Here is a 22,488-nt window from a genome sequence, read left to right as displayed (position 1 = left end):
TTAAGAATTTCTCAAAAATGGTTCTCTGTTATTTAGAAAAACCCGATGGTTGAAAATACAGAAAACAAAATCTTTACAGTTCAAATATTTCTATTTTTAAATATCAGTTTTAAAATGAAATCAAATAAAGTGCATAGCATCTTTTCAGTGATAATGCATTATCTCCTACTAAATAATAATTATGAATAAAGTTGATCTATGTTCTACATGGAATTAATTTCAATTAACGTTGTTCGCCATGACTATGATAATTGTATCTTTTCTTATAACTTCCTTCATTGGATTTGCTAAAAGGTAATGTCAATATTTCCATGCATCATTAAAGATTTACATAAAATGTACAAATATTAACGTACAATAAATGAGGAAAACGTAAAAGATGTTTACTGCCGCCCCTTTGAAGATGTCCGTCAATGGGAATCGTTAGATTCGCCCACCACAGAATCATCAATAAATATATTTCATTTGTTCAATTGACTGAAAACAACTTATGACACAACGGACGAGAAAACACTTCAATTTGGATTCTTAATTATTTTCTCTTATCACAGAAAAGGTAAACCTAATTTTTTATTTAGAATATTTTACATTACTACTGCACACTGTTTGTCAAAGTAGCACACACGCACGTGAATCTTGGATATAAAAAGCATATTTGTTTTACTGTAGCTAATTAAAAACATTAATTGACTGTGAAAAAAAGGTAGTGTTTCATACTACGTAAATGTCCATTACTACAGCACGATATCATTTGGAAAAAAAGAAACACATGTGCATCTCGAATGATTTTTTTTTTATGTTAGTGTATCATTAAAAACGTATAAAAGCGTATATTGGCCGTAGACAAATATAGTTTGTAATACTACGTAAAAATTTAAGAATCATACAATTTCATTTTATTAAAAAAAAAAAATAATTTATGACAGTATTACTACTACTAATACAACTACTACTTGTATTAGTTTTGATAATAAAAAAGCAAGTCTGCTGCATCGTATTATTTTTATTCAAAACAAATAAATCTGGGATTTTTCTTTTGTAACAAAAAAAATTAAATGTAATCAATTAATAATTAGTAGATATTAGTAGAATCAAATGATATTTCCTAGTAATGACATCAAATGATATTTCCTAGTAGTGACATCAAATGATATTTCCTAGTAGTCACATCAAATGATATTTCCTAATAGTGACATCAAATGATATTTCCTAGAAGCGACATCAAATGATATTTCCTTGTAGTGACATCAAATGATATTTCCTAGTAGTGACATCAAATGATATTTCCTTGTAGTGACGTCAAATGATATTTCCTTGTAGTGACATCAAATGATATTTCCTAGTAGTGACATCAAATGATATTTCCTTGTAGTGACATCAAATGATATTTCCTAGTAATGACATCAAATGATATTTCCTAGTGGTGACATCAAATGATATTTCCTAGTAGTGATATCAAATGATACTTCCTAGGAGTGACATCAAATGATATTTCCTAGTAGTGATATCAAATGATATTTCCTAGTAGTGACATCAAATGATATTTCCTAGTAGTGATATCAAATGATATTTTCTAGTAGTGACATCAAATGATATTTCCTAATAGTGATATCAAATGATATTTCCTTGTAGTGACATCAAATGATATTTCCTAGTAGTGATATCAAAGGATATTTCCTAGTAGTGATATCAAATGATATTTCCTAGAAGTGACATCAAATGATATTTCCTAGTAGTGATATCAAATGATATTTCCTAGTAGTGACATCAAATGATATTTCCTAGTAGTGATATCAAATGCTATTTCCTAGTAGTGATATCAAATGATATTTCCTAGTAGTGACATCAAATGATATTTCATAGTAGTGATATCAAATGATATTTCCTAGTAGTGACATCAAATGATATTTCATAGTAGAGATATCAAACGATATTTCCAAGTAGTCACATCAAATGACATTTCATAGTAGTGACATTAAATGATATTTTCAAGTAGTCACATCAAATGATATTTCCTAGTAGTCACATCAAATGATTTTTCCTAGTAGTGACATCAAATGATATTTCCTAGTAGTGATATCAAATAATATTTCCAAGTAGTCACATCAAATGATATTTCATAGTAGTGATATCAAATGATATTTCCTAGAAGTGACATCAAATGATATTTCCTAGTAGTGACATCAAATGATATTTCCTAGTAGTGACATCAAATGATATTTCCTAGTAGTGACATCATAATTAAATTGTTTATCAAGGCGCGCGTGGGGTACAAAACAATTAACCCTTGACACTAAGATGAGTTTATTACTAAAGACAACCGAATTCAGTTAACACGCGCTGTAGAGTCGAACACTCTTTAAAAAGGTCAAAGAAAATAATGTAATTATAATAATACTACTACTATAACTACTTCTTTTTCTACGTCTACTATCCATAATAAGTAATGATAAAATTAATAATGATAATAGTCAAAATAAGAAGGTCAATAACACTGGAAGACTTTTGAACACCGCTATACTGCTGTTGCCTTTATTTATCTAAGCTTTCTCTTCCGTGCGTCGTTCAAAATGTATATCGGTCATTTCTTTTAGATCACAATAATTTACAAAAAGAAGCATTCAGTTCTGAAAAAACAATCCTTCCTCTAAAAAAACAACCAAAACACGTGATGTAACAAAGTGTCCCGTAAGTGTAGGCAATACCTTTGATTAAACGTAAACGTTGAAGATAGGCAATGAGTAGAAAACTGTAGAAAACTTTGATCTAATTTATATTTTAAGAATGTGTTCTTTAATTTAATGTAAAACAACACATTTAGTACCTAACTGTACAACTTTTAATCAATTATTATAGCTGCTCGCCTGACGCTTATATTTATGACAATGTATCGATATAGAGTAAGTGCGGAAGCGTTTCACAAAGTTAGATGATGTTTTCTCCGTTAACTTGAAATTTCTATGATCATCTAATAGCCTTTCATTTTTGCATCTATACCGTGTCTTGGCGGTCTTTGTTGTGGTGCTTAAAAGTACTCTTATAGTAATGTAGTTGTAAAATCTTCAGATGGGTTTTTCAATTTACAACTGGATTCGTGATAGCACATCATTAAAGGAAAATAAGAACGCTCTTATATATGTAACCTATTTCACGAATTGGTATTCTTAAACTATAAGCGAAAAAGAAATATGTTAACAAAGTGTGAACATTAGCTCTTATATTTGATAGTATTTTCAATCAAGTCAAAACACACGTACTACAAACCTATAGAGAAATAGCTGTGACAATGAATACAAAATAACTTTGTTTGGGAACATGGCATTAAAAATGATGAATCCATACCCATTAGTTATATGAAGCATGTATAAGTATAGTTGTAAAGTTTTTTTTGGGTGAAACTTTTCCATAGATATTAAAGTTTTTTATCATACTTCTATTTTGCCTGGGCCCTGATCAAGATAAATTCTGTGATTAGGGATTCAATCATAAGCATTTTTACACAAAACCCATTTTGATGGTTGATTGCGGCCTAGTGTTTTCTCAAGCTTTTATGTCAGATAAATTTACATAATTATCATATGTTTTGATAATATATTAAACGTGCGCTAACTGTTAAGCTTAGAATTAACTTTCTGAGTAATTTGTTTTTGAAAAATGTATATTAAAGAACCAAATTATGACCTTTTTGATACTTTATGATTATGTTGAAATTCAATGCCATATTTAACCTATAGTGAACCTTATGCTTTGGTGGTACCTATACTAATGTCAAATAGACAATTGCGGAGGCAAGTAATCTATTATCTCAGTTTAAATGGATCTGGCATGCTAATAAACTGAGATTATGTTTCTCTCAACAATTAAATTATGGCTGGCTCATATGCAATAATATGTACACATGTATTGTGCAAAGGAAGTGTTTGGTTACGGTTTTGTGGTGGCAAACTTTAAACTCCATCGGTTGAAAAAATCGAAACAGAAATGAAAATATACTAGAAGATATACCAACAGAATCTAATTAACACGATTATTTCCCAAGCACTAGTTTTCATTATCGGATTCGCATAATTGCATGCGTGCATTGTTTTCCGATGTTGGCTATTGCATTCATTTGTTTGAACAAAGATGTCTATTTATTTGAATTTGTGGCTATTTCACACAGAAAACTATTGTTCATGTTAAAGTTAACTGGTCGAAAGATTTACTGGTGATCGAAAAGGTTTACGAGTGCCATCATAATTTTGATGATATTTATGTCGTATCTTTGTTACAGATTACCACGAATATATTACATTTGTCATTAGTAATTATACACCTTTTAATTGGTCGATTTTATTGGAAAAAAATCTCGAGTAAGTCAATTATGGTGTTCCGAATACTGTAAACCAACTTATTTTTACGAGCGATTTATTTTCACGACAAGTAACGCAACGATAAATCGTCTCACATGTTCCTTTTTTTTTTAGAACTACTTCAAATTATTTTTGAAATCTCGAAACTATAATGCCATGAAGTGGGCTATAAAGGGCTAAACGAGAAACAAAGTATTCGCGAATTTGTGAAGGTTTACAGTATATTCTAGGCATAATAGTATATAAGTCACTCGGAGATTAAAAATACTTCATTTTCTCTGTGTGTGTTTCGATTGGGAGACTCAATTGTTCATCATCACTTGATCATTCATATCCCCAATATAACACTTAAAAAGGATAGGCCAACTACCAGCACCGATTCAGTCGTACAAACAAAAAGACGCAATAAAAAACAACTTTGATTCAGATAGCCCGACTTGGAGCTGGCACAATAAGTAACGAAACTAACCTGATTCCTTACGTGTACACACATCTCGACCCCCCTTTTCTGCTTATCCAAAGCGTGCGTCATAAAAGTTGATCTCGTGATAAAACATATACTAGATACTCATAATTGTTTTTTTTTTCTTAAAAGGTCCTGTACCAAGTCAGGAATAGAGCAGTTGTTATCAAATAATTGGTTTATATGTACATGTATTCCTACGTTTGTTTTGTAGCACTTCAGTGCTCCTATCGTTCCTTTTGTTTTCTCTTTTAGTCGATATGTTTCCCTCGGTTTCAGTTTGTAACCCGTATTTGTTTTTTCTCAGTCGATTTATTTCAGCGATATACTACTGTGGCAATTTATTTTGGTTACTATACGAAATTGATAATACACATGGCTATACATGGCTTTTATAGTACGCAATGGATATTGTTCGTACTGACTATAACTCCCTGATCTCATACGTTTGGTTCCTTTGATTTTATTTTGTCCAGTTTCATTGTTTAGACGTGAAATTCCAAATGTATTCAATTTAACATCGATATATCATGTTGGCGAGCGTGAAATCATCAAAATATATTTCAAAAGAATAATTATAATTCCTGGATCATTGTAATGAATAGCTTTAGTTGGTGAAAACAATGAATATTTCAAGTCCTAATTAAAATTAAGTAATTGAAATTATACAAATAAATTTCAAGAGTAATTTCTAGTATTTGATTTATGAGGATGTACATTTTTCATAATTAAAACGAGACTTGATGAAGAATTTTGATAGGATTTGACTTTTGAAATGTCTTGCAACTATGGGGTCACTGCTCGTTCTACCTAGCCACGAGATGGTTAACTGTTTACAAACTTTTGAATTTTTGAAATACTAAGGTTTTTCTTCCTCAGGCATAGATTACCTTAGCAGTATTTGGCAAAACGTTTAGGAATTTTGGTTCTCAATGCTCTTCAACTTCGTACTTTTTTTTGGACCTTTTTCACTTTTTGGGATTCGAGCGTCATTTATGAGTCTTTTGTAGACGAAACGCGCATCTGGCGTATATAGATAATTTAGTCCTTATATCTATGATGAGTTTATTGGAATCATCTCTAGAGAATTTATGCATTTTTCTATATATTTAAAGTCAGTTGAATCAGAACTTGCTGTGTGAGGTAAGGATCCGTGTTGAATGCCGTTCTTTGACCTATAATTGTTAACGTGTTATACATTATGACTAGTTATTTCTTTAGGACTCATACCAGATTGTTTATTTTTATATTGCATATAATTTTGTCGCTTAAAAGGACTTGTAATGACCTATACATGTATGTCTAGTGTTACAGGATATATGCATCATTACCATATTTATTCCAACTTCTATTTGTTACACTTCAAAGTATAAAAAAGTGTGGAATATACCAATACTTAAAAGTCATAAGCAGAAGAAAACTAACAACGAAAAAAAAAAATTCCCCCAAACCCAAAGGCGAAGTATAGTTTAACAAGTCCACAAAACGAAACAGTAAAAACCAAAGGCTAAGTACCCCTCCCCCCAAAAAAAACAACAAAAAAAAACAAAAAAAAACAACAACCCCAAAACACCCGAGTTAACAGATTGGTATAGCATTACCAACTACAGGGTTACATAATGTTTACAAAGGTATGAAAGTATCAACGAAATCAATTAAAAAGTAATTGTAACATGATGCACCAATACTACAACATAAACCATCTCGCTGTATATTAAATGACTACACTAAAAACTAATCTGCGCAGAAAGGAAAAGAAGATCTTGGTCAACTTTTTTAACTCGTTTCTAGAGTTATTTCAAATGTTTTTGTTGTTTTGCAACATATATCATCCCTCTGAAATTTTCATTATAACTATGTTATCATAAATCATGAAGAAGGAATCAATCATCAAGGTTACAATTCGTAACGTTATAATTAAAAAAAAAATGTATTACGTCCGCTCTTTTATCAACTACCGTCCATCCTATTTTAACAGACATAGTAATCAGTATTCCTCGTATATATATTATTTATATCCGACGTGTCATTCTTTCTAGTTTTGCATCTGATTACGACAAGTTGCTAAAACGTTGTCGGTTTAAAATAGGAAACCAACTGATTAGTATTGTAACTGTTTAAGAGTTTCACACTAAAGTTTTATTGATAAATGGCGAGAAGAAATCTTATTGGTATCACGTTATTTCTGTCGAAATCAAGCCTCCCTGTATAGCATTTTCCTATTTGTTGCCGTTCCTAACACTGAGTAAACCGTCTTAAGAAAAAAAATCTGTTCATGAAGCCAGCAACACGATTTTATTTCTAAAAAAAAAAAAAAATTGGTCTTTGGAACACATTTTGATAATGTCTGTTTTATTAATAGTGAACAATTGCATTAACATATCATACAGAAAGCAAAATAAGACCTTAAATATATTTATTCAATCCATGCTATAAAGGAAATGAAAAGCGAGAAAGGAGGTAAGTTAAAAAAAATTATGTAACCAAGTGAAATTTCAGTATAATTATACTTATTTATATATTCTTTAATTAAAAATTTTTTTTTTCTTCTATACATAACTATTGAATACTTATTTTGTGCAATATTGCAATCTCTTTAGCCGTCGATGCTTGGAATTCCGGAATCCTTTCTCTGTCATTAAAGAGTTAAAAATAAGGTTTTAGTAAAAAAAAATCTATTGTCAAAAACTAATTCTTCCATAACGTCTTGTCAAAATAAAATCGATTGTGACGTTTGAATTATGTTTCATGGAAATGTTGAGGTTATAATAAAAGCTGACCGGAAGAATGTAATTAATTTATGAACAGCCGTCAGATTTCACATAAACCCCCTTGTTTTAAAGGTCAACATTGCTTGAAGACCTAAAGTAATGCGAGATATATTCCGGATGACATTCACAATTCTTTTTAATGATGCCATGTCACTCAAACATTTTCACAAAGCATGTTTTAACTTTCATAGTAATCCAGTTTTTTTTTAAATCGTATTAAGCATTTTGCTTAACGTTATTGCATTTAATGATAGTAAAGAGCAAATCACAAAATAAACCTGCTGAAATAATTGAAATTGAAAAAGAAATAAACGTAAATCATTTTGAAAAACGTGTAGGAATGAAAACCAAACTATCCTGTCCCTGAGTTCCTACGGACTGTACTGCTTTTGTAAAACAATTAACAGTACTGAATCAATAAAAAGTATAACATGACAAGTTTTCAGTCTAACCGAACAGTACAGATATATACGAGGGTAGAAATATACCAAAAACACGTGGGTAAATTTTTGTTAGTGTAGTGACTACTTTTCCGTTTCCAAGATGTGTAATCTAGAGAATATTTTTGAAATTTCATCACAGATCTTCTAATTTCATTATTATAATTTGTTTTTTTGTTAAGTCTATCCCACTCTATAAATGAAAATAATAACAAATCAACGACATAATGGTCATAAAGTGAAGGGTTTGTTCGCACGTAAAACTGGTTTAATAACACCATATTGCGTGCATGTTACATTTCAGGCTATTAATACCTTGTGCCTTTTGTGTTTTTCTTTGTATTTTTTGTCGGACATTATCATTAGTTTATTAGCATAACTTTGGTATTTGGCAAAATGTAGATCGGCTCCAAAAGTGATACTTTAAAACCATGCAGTAATTGGTCAGTGTAAAAACAGTTTGTTTTATCAAGTTACTGACAAACTGCATTGATGATAACATACTAGTATATATATATTGGCATTCAATTTTGTGGTGTTCTTCAATTTATTTTAAATAAAATATCTGCATAAAATATTTACGTCTTACATACTTCAGAATAGTAAAATGATGATATTTTTTTCAGTTAAAAGAATAAATAAATGGTAAACTTTCAAAAAAGGACCTTCATCCATGTCTTTCAATGGTTAAAACCTAATAGGAATTTGAAAGTAATTGATTACTCAGCTTATATATATAAATGGTTTTACATTTTACCGGAATGTCAAACAGATAATGTTCAACCATAGCACAAGCAAAGGTAAACTTCAAACTTCAAACTCCCCGGCAGTTCCAGCTCCGATCCGCATACGGGTCCGCATACTACTATTCACTAATGAGTAAAGGAAAATAGTTCCGAAATGGAAACGATCACTGTACGGAGTTTAGGTAAACTTGCCAATTTGACCAATACTTGAAACCGAGCCGTCAGGGTAAAACGGATTTCTATTACAATGGTTCATTAGGAGATACGCCGTGAAACATTCATAACTAATTTCGACTTCGAGTCGCCCAGTGTGCTCGTCATCCCCAATCCATTGCATATTGGTAAGGTAGAAAAGCATTCGACTTCGAGCAGCCCAATGTGCTCGTCATCCCCAATCCATTGCATATTGGCAAGGTAGAGAAGCATTCGACTTTGAGCCCCCAGTGTGCTCTTCACCCCCAATCCATTGCATATTAGCAAGGTAGAGAAGCATTCGTTTTTGAGCCCCCAGTGTGCTCTTCACCCCCAATCCATTGCATATTGGCAAGGTAAAGAAGCAGCTCATAATCTCAGATTTTACTTGTACTCGACAGAGATTAAATTGGCGACTTCAAGTTTTTTTCATCTAATATGACGCAAATTCTTCGTGATTTAAAACATTTTGTTACAAACAGAAGAGTGAGACAAAGGAATTGATAAAATAAAAGACTTTACATATGAATTGATTTCCTACAATAGGTAAACAATAGAGATATAACGAATGTATTAGTATACAATAAGTAAACACCAGAAAGATAACAAATGACTTAATGTACGGTTAAGGTTTGCATCAAAGTAATCTATCTAGAAATCTAATGAATTAATCGGACAAACTAAATAAATGAAAAATTGACGCTTAAACTCAAATAATCAGCAAATGGAAAGATGAAGGACGTTATGTATACATAGGGCTCTATACATGGGATCCAGACCATCCAAAAAGAGGGGACACGACTATATATTGTCGCGAAAAAGAAAATATTTGGTTGTGCTCTTTTTAAGTTTTGACTTAAAAACCGACATACTGAACTAGAGTATTTCTTGTTTTTTTCTCTCTATTTATTTTTATGTATGGAGTTTCGATTATAATTGACTAGAATTGTTAGTTTTCCTACCGCAGGTCGGTGGTTCTTCCCGTGCACTCCGACTTCCTCTACAAATTAAATCAGACAGTCATATCACTACAGTGCTTGAAGTGACGTTAAACACCAATTCACTAATCAATCTCATTTCAAAATGAAAATGAGGTTTCAATCGTGCTAACATTTACATTAACAATGCTTTTGCGAAAGAACATTATAGTTATCATGTAAACTGCTACTGGGGAAAAGGTTTATTTCTCCTGCAATTGTTATGTAATTTTATTGGCTTTTGAATATTATTTGCCATCCTTTAGTTAGTAAAACAACATTGCAATTTGTATCAATAGCAATTACTTTTCAATTATCATTGCGCAACATCGAAATATAATACACTATTAGATATCAACTATCACTGACATTTTCGACTTGTATGAACTGTAAATGGAATCAACTTATCAAAATATGTCAAAGATATACTAAATTATCGGCACTAATCATTCACAAGGAATGTCTTAATGATATCAACCTTAAAAGCATTGTACTAACATTGTTTTTCCATGCAGATGAAAAGCAGGATCAATTAAAGGCGTTAAAATTTTGAGTGCGAGAGTGTAATGTACAGACAATACAATCAATTAAAAGGCAGAAAAACAGTAACTGCGAGACCACAATCGAATCATCATAGAATCTCAATTACTATTGCCTTCATTTCGTTATTACAATTTTATTTACTTTTCATATCTGCAAAGAACTGATACGGCTAATCATTATCTAGATAGATCATATTTAATATCATAAAATGACCATCTCGTATAGATTGATTCCATATATTCATACATTTAATGGAATTGAGTAAATCAAAAAGATAAATAAAAAATGAAACCAAAAACTGTTCACTTGGAAAATTATTTTATTAGTAATTCATTGATATGTTACTTTCTTATTTATATACCATTGCAGAAAACAGTTTTTCATTATAAGCATCTTATGTTTGAATTTCATATATGAGACTTACTTCACTGACGCTGCCTTGGAATATAAGTATTTAAGTAGTGTAACACATAACCTGTTTTAAATCTTCAATTAACCACTTGTGATTATTTCCACTGTGAATATAATGTTTTACTCCGTATGAATGTACCCAACGAGAAAAGATATAATTATTTTAAAGTCATATAATAAGATAAAGTAAACACTTTTAGATTATTCATCATAAACAATATACGGTATAATAGAAGAATAAGGAATATCTCTTATTGGTCATAAGAAAAAATTATGCTCGAGAATGTATCAATTGATGCTTTCATATGCTACCTGCTCTAACTTGATTTCAGTACATTTTTCAAGTTATTGCATTACCTTTAAAAATTGATTCGTCTAAATATATAAGGCTATTTATTGGTGCGATTTAAAGAGAATAATGGGCAAACGGTACTTAATACGGTACAAAAACAATAAACAGATAAAAACAAACATCAAAAGTATAGAAAGAGAAAGAATGGTTGTTTAAGATAAAGGAAAGAGAATAATGGCCAAAAAAAATATACCCCAAACAGATCCTGATTTAGAAAAATAAATAATTATATATTTGTCATACTTCTAACTCTTTTCGGTATTCTTATAAGATTTTAATTCCAATGCGGATTCAAACAGTAAAGTTTTGTTTTCCTCAGTTTTTTCTAATATCCTAGAAAATCAGCATTGCAAATGAAACCGGTGCAAAATCAAAACAATTTTTGGGATGCGCCCAGAAAGAACTGCCTAATCACAGTCGTATAATACATATAGGCAAGAGAGTTTACCTTCGACTCCAATCTTAAATGACTAGGATTGTCAGTTTACTTCTCAAAGGTCTGTGGTTTTCGCAACCAATAAAAACACGAAATAGCCTATAAGCGGTGCATAAAAGTAGCGTTAAATCACCACATATCAAATCAAATCAATTATTCTGCACGTGATATTCTGACCCAATTGGAACACGCCATTTAACTTCTAGTTATGTTTGAAAGTGGTTTTGCACAGATCCTAAGTTTCATTCGGTATAATGTTTTTTTTTTAAATTCTAGTCTGTACTTGTATCTTCCGTGCTATGTCATCCGAATTTGATTTTTGATTAAGATTTTAGCATGGTGTCACTATAGATAATTTATGTAAATGCCTGTTAATCCATGATGAGTAAAAAACAAAAATTATAAAAAAAAAGATTTTAACATGGTTATTTCAGCACCTTTGACGTGTTTATGCTGAAACTTGCGCTAAATATATTTAGCTACAAACTATTGCATGCCAGTTTTTTTTTCTCACTATGTCTATTCAACCTGGTAATGCGTAGGCTTAAAGAACAAATTGTAAATTGTGTGTATGGGTCATTAGTGGAGTAATCGGGATTTAAATATAACAACAAGTTGAATATAAATTAGCTTCTTTTGCCATGTTTAACGTTTACTTTGATTCAATGGATTTAACTTTTATCTTTTTGATCAAACACGTGAAAGAAGCTTGTTCTTTTTCATGTCTGCACTTTTAAGACGATACATCTTTTTATACGAAAGCACTATATAAGTAAATGTCATACTGATTTAGTTTTTGCTAAAAAACTTCATACCTGAATGTTTTTGTACTCTGTCGCTTATACTTTTAGCAGAATGATTTTAGATTTGAAGAAACGAACTGCATATCTTAAATGTTTGTCGCTTTTTTGCTATCTAAATCCCTTTTTATTTGAATAAAAAGAATCCACTGAACTTGTTTTAAAAATTGTATCTATTTTATAATTTTGTAATATTCCGTTTAAATTGAAGATACAATGCATATCAATGATTTCTTAATCACGTGTTCACTCGATAAAAAGTGATTGGCAAATTGATTCACTGATGCGGTTTCATGCCGCGTTTGCACACATGGACTATACAAATAATGCAGGTAAAATGCATTTGATTTGTTTAAATGTTTTTATGGAATTGTTGTACTCAATCTACAGTAACAGCTACTATACTACTTACTGAGGCCTCTAGGTTGGAATAATCGGTGTCCGAGAACGATGATCAGTTAATCAAATCTTATAAAAAAAACCATGTCAGATACTTTTGTCACATAAGATATATTTATTCAAAAGCAAAATTTCAATTTTGTCTATGAGAATGAGGAGACTAAGCAACAAACCCTGCAGTCTTTTTCGACCAGATTTTTTTTTAAATCAAATGTTCAAATTGAAATTACCAAACGCACATCTTTGAATAAACTTTAATTTGAGGTTCTAGCATTTACATGCCGTACTAATATGTCGTCGTATTTGACCAATATGTATGATGCTTTAAAACGACGTAAACTAAAAGATTGAAGTTTGATGTTCTAGTTTTATCACGCTGTACTTATATGTCGTATTTGACCAATGTTTATGATGTTTTAAAACGACTTAAACTAAAAGATTGAAGTTTGATGTCCTAGTTTTATCATACCGTACTAATATGTCGTATTTGACCAATATGTATGATGCTTTAAAACAACTTAAACTAAAAGATTGAAGTTTGATGTTCTAGTTTTATCATACCGTACTAATATGTCGTATTTGACCAATATGTATGATGCTTTAAAACACCTTAAACTAAAAGATTGAAGTTTGATGTTCTAGTTTTATCACGCCGTACTAATATGTCGTATTTGACCAATATGTACGATGCTATAAAACGACTTAAACTAAAAGATTGAAGTTTGATGTTCTAGTTTTATCATACCGTACTAATATGTCGTATTTGACCAATATGTATGATGCTTTAAAACGACTTAAACTAAAAGATTGAAGTTTGATGTTCTAGTTTTATCACGCCGTACTTATATGTCGTAGTTGACCAATGTTTATGATGCTTTAAAACGACTTAAACTAAAAGATTGAAGTTTGATGTCCTAGTTTTATCATACCGTACTAATATGTCGTCGTATTTGACCAATGTTTATAATGCTTTAAAACGACCGCAACTAAAAGATTGTACTCTGTTGACCTGTAGATGTTATTTGGTCAATCAATGCGACCTTTAGTAGTTTTCTCGTTGATGTTTACTTTGCATCGTTCTTCTCTAATGAAGCAACACTACATTACATTTAGGGTCTTTAATGCTTTTCAAATTTGTACTTGTTTGGCTCTATGACTATTTTGATCTAAGCGTCACTGATGAGGCTTATGTAGACGAAACGCGCGTCTGGCGTATTAAATTATAATCCTGGTACCTGATAAATATTTACACGTGTCGTGATTTATAGAAAGAAATTAAAGCCAATAGTCTACCAGATTTCGAAAACTTATTATTTTGAGTACTCATTTCACTCAAATAAATTAGGCCAAATAACCGCAAATTCGAATTTCTTTTAGGTACCATAAACTTGTTATCACACCCAGGGTTCACGTTTTAAGATTTCCAACATACATTAAACATTTGTCCATTCATCCATCGATATATCGATTTGTTAAACTTATCTATTTTCTTCATCTTCCCTTTTGATTTTTTCTCGATTCGAGCTTAACTGATGATTTTTTATTTAACGAAACATGTGTCTGGAGAGTAAACTTAAAGCCTGGTATATATGATGAGTTCATTGTTTATTTGAGCCGAAATTGAGGTCCAACTGTTCGCAAGAAAGTGAAATTGCATGGAGCATAGATGAAATTCAATCTGTTAAATTACGACATAGTTGTTAGAACAGGTTAATAAGGAATGATTATCACAATTTATCAATTAAGCTCTGTATCATCTAATAAATGGTATGGATTTTCAACAATTAAGAAAGTAATTTAACTTTAATTGGCAAATACATTGATTGACCTGTTTTGAATAAATAACTGACATTCATTGATCGGTCATTCTTAAAAGATTAACATAATGTTGACATCACCAGCCCAGTAGTCAGCACTTCGGTGTTGACATGAATATCATAATGATATACACGATATTCAAAACGTGAAGACATAAACTATACACTGTCAACACCAACAATTATATACTAGTAGATATATAATGGTTTACTTTTACAAATTGTGACTTGGATGGAGAGTTGTTTCATTGGCACTCATTCCACATCTTCATATATCTATATCAGAAATAAATTTATATCTACCAAATATTTTGTTTCTATTCACTCGTATTTTTTCCCGCAAATTACGCAATAGAGAAAACAAAACATAAGTGTTCATTTTTTCTTCTTCCGATTTTCACATATCAAATTGCTTCTCGATACAAAAAGTGTTTTATTATTCATAGCAAAAACTTCATACATGTCACGTGACTAAGTAAGAACACGAAAAACTTTTACCTTTTTACTATCAGCATTCTACATCAGTGAAATCATATATACATTTTCATGTCCATTTTCTCTTTTTTTCTTTTTTTAAGCGTATACGAAAACACAAGATGAACTGTAAATGATAGAAAGTTAATAATTTTGAAAGGAAATTCTTAAAATATCAAACAATCTTTATTAAGAAATAAATAAATTAGTAAATACATTTTCAATATTAATTACCTTCGTTGATACAATGAAGCATACATTAATTATATCCTATTTTCCGTGATTAATTTAATTAATCAGGAGTTTTATATTTATTACACGGAGGAAGGATACAGGAAACAAACGTCTCTATTGTCAAGAAGCTCTACGTAAAACAAGGAGGAGTAAAATTTCCGCTGTCGATAAAATCTGAAAACAGATACTTACATCGCGTACTTTCACATTAGCTCCTTAATATCAAAGTCTTAGCAGGAAGAAAAATCACAAAGGCATGTATTGAAAGAACCATGCACTGGAAACTTAAGTAGGGAAAGCGGTTTGAAGTTACAACAGTACATGTTTACTGAATACAATAAAAAGAAGTTTTTTTTGCAAATTCAAACAATTTTTTATCTAGTTTTCTAACCTATTTGTGTTTCACTAATATAACAGTCACATTCTTTTTATTTCGGAAAAGGACAGAAAGACGCCATTTTGGCCGACGAAAACAATTTGAACTAATTAAACAACTATATATCGCTCCGGGTATAACGACTTCCCCTACCAATAAAAACTTATCACCTCGAGATAGCCTAAAAGAGTTGAATGGGTAAGCAGATCCTGCTCCACATGTACATCTAGTATCACTTTCTTTTTACGTTGTGATTACAAACTTTCTATTTTCCACTAGACGATACGCAAGCAAGTTACAATTAATCAATCATTTACTTCAAAATTCTTCACTTTGTTTAAATAAGGTACTATAAAGAAAACATATGCATTATTTTCTAAATGGACATTATTACAGATTAAGAGTGCAATGCAGACATACTAAATGTTTATAATTGCCATAGTTTGAGTAGAATCTGTTAGATTTATGAACAGTATATGCATAAATATATGACAAGATCAGTACACCTAAAGCATAAAAATTTAAAGGAAATACTTCTATGAGTATCTTGTATACAAGTTGTCATAAAACAGTAATGCTCTCAACTTTAAGTATTAATCCCCAGTTATCTTGAAAGCCACATATGTATGATTGCTCACCATCTTTATTTTATTGTTTTAATAATTACTTTTCATCTATAAATCGGTGATAAAACTCATAAGTAACATTACCTTTACTTTAAAGTATATAACACACACATTTTATGTTTTCGGCCAAAGAAAGGACAAGGTATAAAATAAAGATATTCCTAAACGGACAGACAACATGTCTGGTTGAAATTTTTTAACTATAAAAGGAAAACAGGAAGTCGTTATGACATTAACGACACCACTTTTGATGCAATAGACGAACATTCCGACAATTAATGTCTCTTTAGCGATGATCGAAGCTGAAACGTTTGAAAATCAAAAATAATATACAATCGTTAAATAGCTGATAAAACAAAAACAGGATTTTTTTTAGAGCAATGCATGTGAGAGTACATTAAAAATACATTACCTATCGAAATTTTATAACAACAAATTGAAATAAGCAATATCCGTATTTTAATTTAACGATGCTATTTGGCTGGAGAAAACCCTTGTTTCACCAGTCGTGTTATCAACTTAATGGTAGAAATAACATCAACGGTACCAGTTGTACTGTCTTAGATGTGCATTTCGCCAATTTTTGTCACCTCACTGATGTCCGAATGACAAATGAAAGTTCACAACCTAATACAGACGTAAAATGCATACAAAATACACTAGGCGCCACCGACATTTATCAGTTGGAACAATGCAGTCGAATTCGTTCATGAGTCGCGTGTTTCATCAACAAACTACTCACTAGTGACTCTAGATTCAAAACCGTTTAAAAATCAAACGCGTGTTTTCTAAAAAAAAACCTTCATCAAGTACGGTAATGTCCAAAAAATTGTGAATATATCTGACTAAGTACATGCATTTCCGCATGCAGAAAACAGTTGACAAAACCTGGTTTGAACATATTTTTATATTATTTGACCGTATTGTTTTTACAAATGAACGCACACTTTTCATACGAGATAAAAATACTAAAGCAACACATAATATGTTACTCATTTTACATATTAGTTAGCGTACCTTGTAAACATAGTTACAGAACACATTCAAGCTGTTAGGACTTTAGAGTAGATGTTTTTACTTTTGAACAGCGGTATACTACTTTTACCTTTATTTACACCTATTTGTGTCTGTTCGTCGGAAGACAGTTTACAATTCATTATATCCTATAAAACGTTCTTTCTAATTCAAACAAACCTTTGCAAGACTAATACATGGAGGTCCGTTGTCAAAACTTATCTTTGTTTGATTGTGATTTGGCAATTTTGAGTTAACTTGTCCTCTTCAACTAGCTGGTGAATTGTTCGGAAACTTCAGGACACTATGATAAGCAAATATGTCGTTATTCATACATTGCAAAGCGGTATACTACTGTTGCCTTTATTGCAATTTAAACTTACGAGAAACTTTATCTGTAACTACTAAGCAAATATTCAATATTACATAAATAAAATGCTGAAGAAGTATTGATAGGATTAGAAGTTTAAAATGGACTTCAGTTGGCTCTGATTAGATGATAGAATTGCACATCAGTTAACATATTTTTATTGGCAAATATTTTGTATAAAAGTTTCTAATAGAACATAACAAGGCAAGATTTGTTTGCCAACTTTATATTAAATGAAATAACATAGCATGGCAAGCTTTACGAAGTTGAATAAGATCGAAGGAAACATACCATATGTAGCTCAATTGTCAAAAGTTATCATTTTTCAATCAATTAATTGATAACAATTTATCAGGTGAGTAATTTAGGCTACTATCAGCGTCTCCCTAATTTTCAAAGCAGTAGCTTATTGTTTTTAACTCGATTAGGTACACCATGAAAGAACAAGGCTTTTTAATACTAATGATTTTTTCTCAGTCTTGAAAGTCATATTTTGACCACAGGAATTTTATATAGTGCCATTAAGTGTATTCTTATTTTAAAATAAAATTTGAGGAGAGAGTGCTCCTATATGAATTTGAGTAAAACCACAAATAAACCATCTATTTAAAACCAATTTTAGAACGGTAATATGTCTAACTAAAACATTATGCACACAAACTTAATTATCACCTTACATGACTTATCAGCCATCTAATGAGGTTAATGTAAAAAACAAACACATCTTCCATGCCTAATTAATCCGACAAAAAACTGTAGGAAAACTTTTGTAATTTTTTTTAAAAACGGTTAATCAATAATCCTTAGATATTTTTAATTATGAAATATTGTTCTTATTTAATCGAATGCGCTTAATAGAATTAGGAAAATGAATTAAGATTGCCAATGAGATACAAATTCAACAAAGACTGCAGGGCGAGGATGCAACTATTATCAGATAACAAAACAGCCTTTAACAACAAACAAATTAAGTACAGCATTTATGCAACAGGTTTAAAAAGACCCTGGGATGAAAGTCCTAATTGCGAAACAATATATATACAACAATAAAATAGGCACATCATAGGCAAGGAATAAAAGACATGTACATTTAAAACAATTGTTGGAAAATTTGGTTTACAATGTTGCTATGACAGACTTCATTACTTACTTTTATTGATTAGAAGTAAAAAAGTAAATTGTCACAATTGTATATTGGAGGTAAACTGGAATATAAGTCATTGGTAAATTTTGAGTTAATCCACCATTTACACGAATCACCTGTGCTAACCTCATTTAATTGATCAAATGTTTTGCAAAGCTTGTTTTCGGGATTTAAAATATGTACCATTATATCTTACACTTTGTTATTTGTTTTTGCAGAATGCGTTGCTACACTATTCCCTGTCTACTACTTGCAGTATTGCCTGTTATATTTTCATCACAAATTGGACCAGAAAGAGGAAGTGACGTTAGTGGTATTTTATATAAGTTGTTGGCATCAGACATTGACCCGGAAATAAAACGAAAACTTTTATTGGTGGACTATTTAGGTAAACTTTCCACACAACATGAAACAGAAGAGGATATGGAACCGTTTAATGAACTACCAAAACGATCACATATGTGGTTTCGTCATAGTTCTGGAAATATTCCAATTCAAACAAGGCTGTCGTTTGGTCAGCCTCTCAGTCGGAATGGAATCGGTTCAATACACAAAATTAGATATGGCAGAAAATAAAAACTAACTACCTTAACATTTGTGATATACCGAGTTTATGCAATCTGTGTAGACACTGTTTTGTTAAAATAATTATTGTGTAGTCATCTGTGTGTTGGCGAATATCGGAATGAAACTATAGCAAAAAAGACTACCAAAATTTGTCGCAGGCGAATAAAACATTGGTTTCAGTATATTATTTTGAATGTTTATTATTGAAAAGCGAAAAGTATTTTAACTTCTTATAAAAATGTAAACTTAACAAACTAATACATGCATTTTGTCACACACGTAAGTCTTTGAAATAAATTATTTAAACTGGGTGTCCTAAATTTGAAATATCTGGTATATGCACAGTTTAAAAAAAAGATTTACATTCCATTAAGTTTTCCACGAACCAGTTCACTTATACTACTGTTGCCTTTATTTAGGATAAGCAAATGAATACATTATAAATGGAAAAAACCGGCTGGTTTATAATTCGATTTAATGTTATGAAGACATGTGAAATAAAAATTGTGCATTTTTCTTATATTTTTTTTGTGAGAATTTTGCTTATCATGCTACTCGCTAGAGATGGAAAATTATCGCTAAAAAGTAAGGAGACACATGGTGTTGCTATGAAATTGACATGAAATTGACAACGTCGTCACAGGTAAAATAGCGATACACAGATGATCATTGGTCGTTTCAACTCGCCGTTACGACTCAAGCGAGAAAGTCAATCTAGTTGAGATGATAAACAATAATTTATAAATTTACAATGTATATAAAATGTCGGAATATAGTTTTATTTCTACGAACTAAAGGAACAGGACGTAAAACGAGGATCGCCGAGCTTTTCGCCTGTTTGTTCGAGGGTTCAAACACATTACCTATTTTCGACAATGTATATAATGATATGGTTTTTATACTTCAATTTACATTCGACCCTTCAATGTCTATTGTTGTACTTCCAAAAATAGGTAGATGTCTCTGATCTTCCATGAAAATCGACATAGTTTAAACGCAGACTGTCAAAAGGACCCAAAAATCAAATGCAAAAAGAAATAAATGCATTACCGTTCGCTCTAGGTGGAAGACGCAACAAAGAGACTTCATTTGCACAATTACAAATGAAGCAAAATGGTCTACTAGGGTTCGAACTTAAATGATGTGACTTCTGATTTTTTTTTGCGTTTTCTGCACTCTTTGGCTATACAAATTATAAAACAGTTCATAGTGGGTTAATTTCAGGTTGTCCCAAGCTATCATTATATATGGCGGTAATCTGACCGGTATCTTATTGCTGGTGTTTTTAATATTATTAACACATGTATATTACACACTTGTTCACCAAACCCTCAAAATGGCATAATTGCCAATTCATCTATTCTATAACATGAACAACGAATATATAAAAGGAGAACAATCACAAGCTTTAATTAATAGAAAAAACGGATAAGACTTTGAACAAAAGAAAAGCGATGAAATAAAAATCAAAAATCATATAACACTTCATATAATATTATAGGCTGAGCAATACGGTACCAAAATAAACAGGAGTGAATTTAGATGCTTCGATTCAGAAGGATAATCAATTTTTGATTTACTAGAGACAATCTTGAACTGAAGTTTGATGCAACAATGGTAATAAGTGTTCAACTGATCAAATGTGTGTTTTTCAAATTGGAAAAAAATCCGAGTATAAACTACTATAAATGTTTAGTTTATTGCTTTTGTAAGGACAGCATCCCTCAATAAAAATATTCTATGGACTGTAAAAAGCGCGAAGTAACGTATTAAAACGACAAAAAGATTTTGATATTATAAAGGTGAATTATCTTGAAATGACGTCAAATCTTAATAATGTCTTTGTTTTGCGAATTCAAAGCAATGAAAGTTATCTCAACCAATTGATATATTAGTTATTTTTATTGTTCAATAGTATTTGTGTTTAGAAAATGTAATGTCTTACGCTACTTATACAGCAGTAAAGATGTTTAATAAATGAGCTAATGGGGTTTAATGGAATTTACATTTGATAGTTCATTTATTATTTATGTTAAATGGGCGTAAAGGTCAATTGATATGAGTTATCCTTGATCACGGTCCAAGTAAGTTGAAGTTAAATTAACGAACCAACAATATACTTATATAGAAAACAGACTTACCACTATATCTTTATTTCATTAAATTCCATTCAGTTTATATATATTATATATATTGGTTTCATAAGTGTTCATAAGGTGAAAATAATAATAATGAAAACAAGTTGAAACTGATATTCTTATAGATGTTTTTGATTTGTATAACATATTTTCGCATCTAACTTATTAAATTTGATTGCTTGTTCCAAGTTGACACTAAGTAGTACCAAATTGACCTTTTTTATGTCATAGTTTACATTTTTTGTTCAAAATTGACGTTTTTTTCAGTTCCAAGTTGACGTTTCTCAGTCTCATGTTTATATTTCTCAGTCCTTTCTTTGGAGTAAAAAAAGCAAACGTAGAACTAACAAATGTCTATTGCAAGAGAGAATTATCGAATTGGAAATTAGAAACGTTTAGATTAATGATAGTATATCAACTGTTTGTAGATGTTGGATCGAGTTTCGGTTGATGATCTACAATTCATTTAAATGATACATTGTATGTGAATTACATAGACCAAACTTATTCCGAAACATTTTGTTTTGCTTTTTCACAATATGCCTAAAAACACATTCTGATCGGACAAAAAGTTCGGGCAACATAGAAGTATGTACCACACAACTGACGTAACGCACAGAACGAGCTTTTTTGTCGGACTTTAAAGATCTCTGTGATTTGTAAAATAAGACACAAGATACAACTGCGACAACCAAAAGTAGAAGAAAACAGACAATGCAATGGTGAATTCAGGTGAATTCAAAACGACCAGCAGACAAACATTGTCCACAAAACAATACATAAATGGATTGAAGGAGGAATATGAACTTCGCCAAAAAAAACCCAAAAAAACCCAGGTTAGTTCTA

At 30.9% G+C, this 22,488-nt stretch overlaps 1 long non-coding RNA gene across 1 annotated transcript; it reads left to right on the top strand.

The window, feature by feature from the left end:
- Positions 1 to 401: 401 nt before the first annotated feature.
- On the top strand, positions 402 to 20,018 carry LOC134705300 (uncharacterized). The gene is made up of 2 exons (XR_010105532.1): positions 402 to 556; positions 19,156 to 20,018. It is a non-coding gene; the product is annotated as an uncharacterized LOC134705300 (long non-coding RNA).
- The last annotated feature ends 2,470 nt before the right edge of the window (positions 20,019 to 22,488 follow it).

This window comes from Mytilus trossulus, chromosome 2, assembly GCF_036588685.1.
Source record: "Mytilus trossulus isolate FHL-02 chromosome 2, PNRI_Mtr1.1.1.hap1, whole genome shotgun sequence".
Classification (NCBI taxonomy): domain Eukaryota; kingdom Metazoa; phylum Mollusca; class Bivalvia; order Mytilida; family Mytilidae; genus Mytilus; species Mytilus trossulus.
This window is presented reverse-complemented; position numbering and strand designations above follow the sequence as displayed.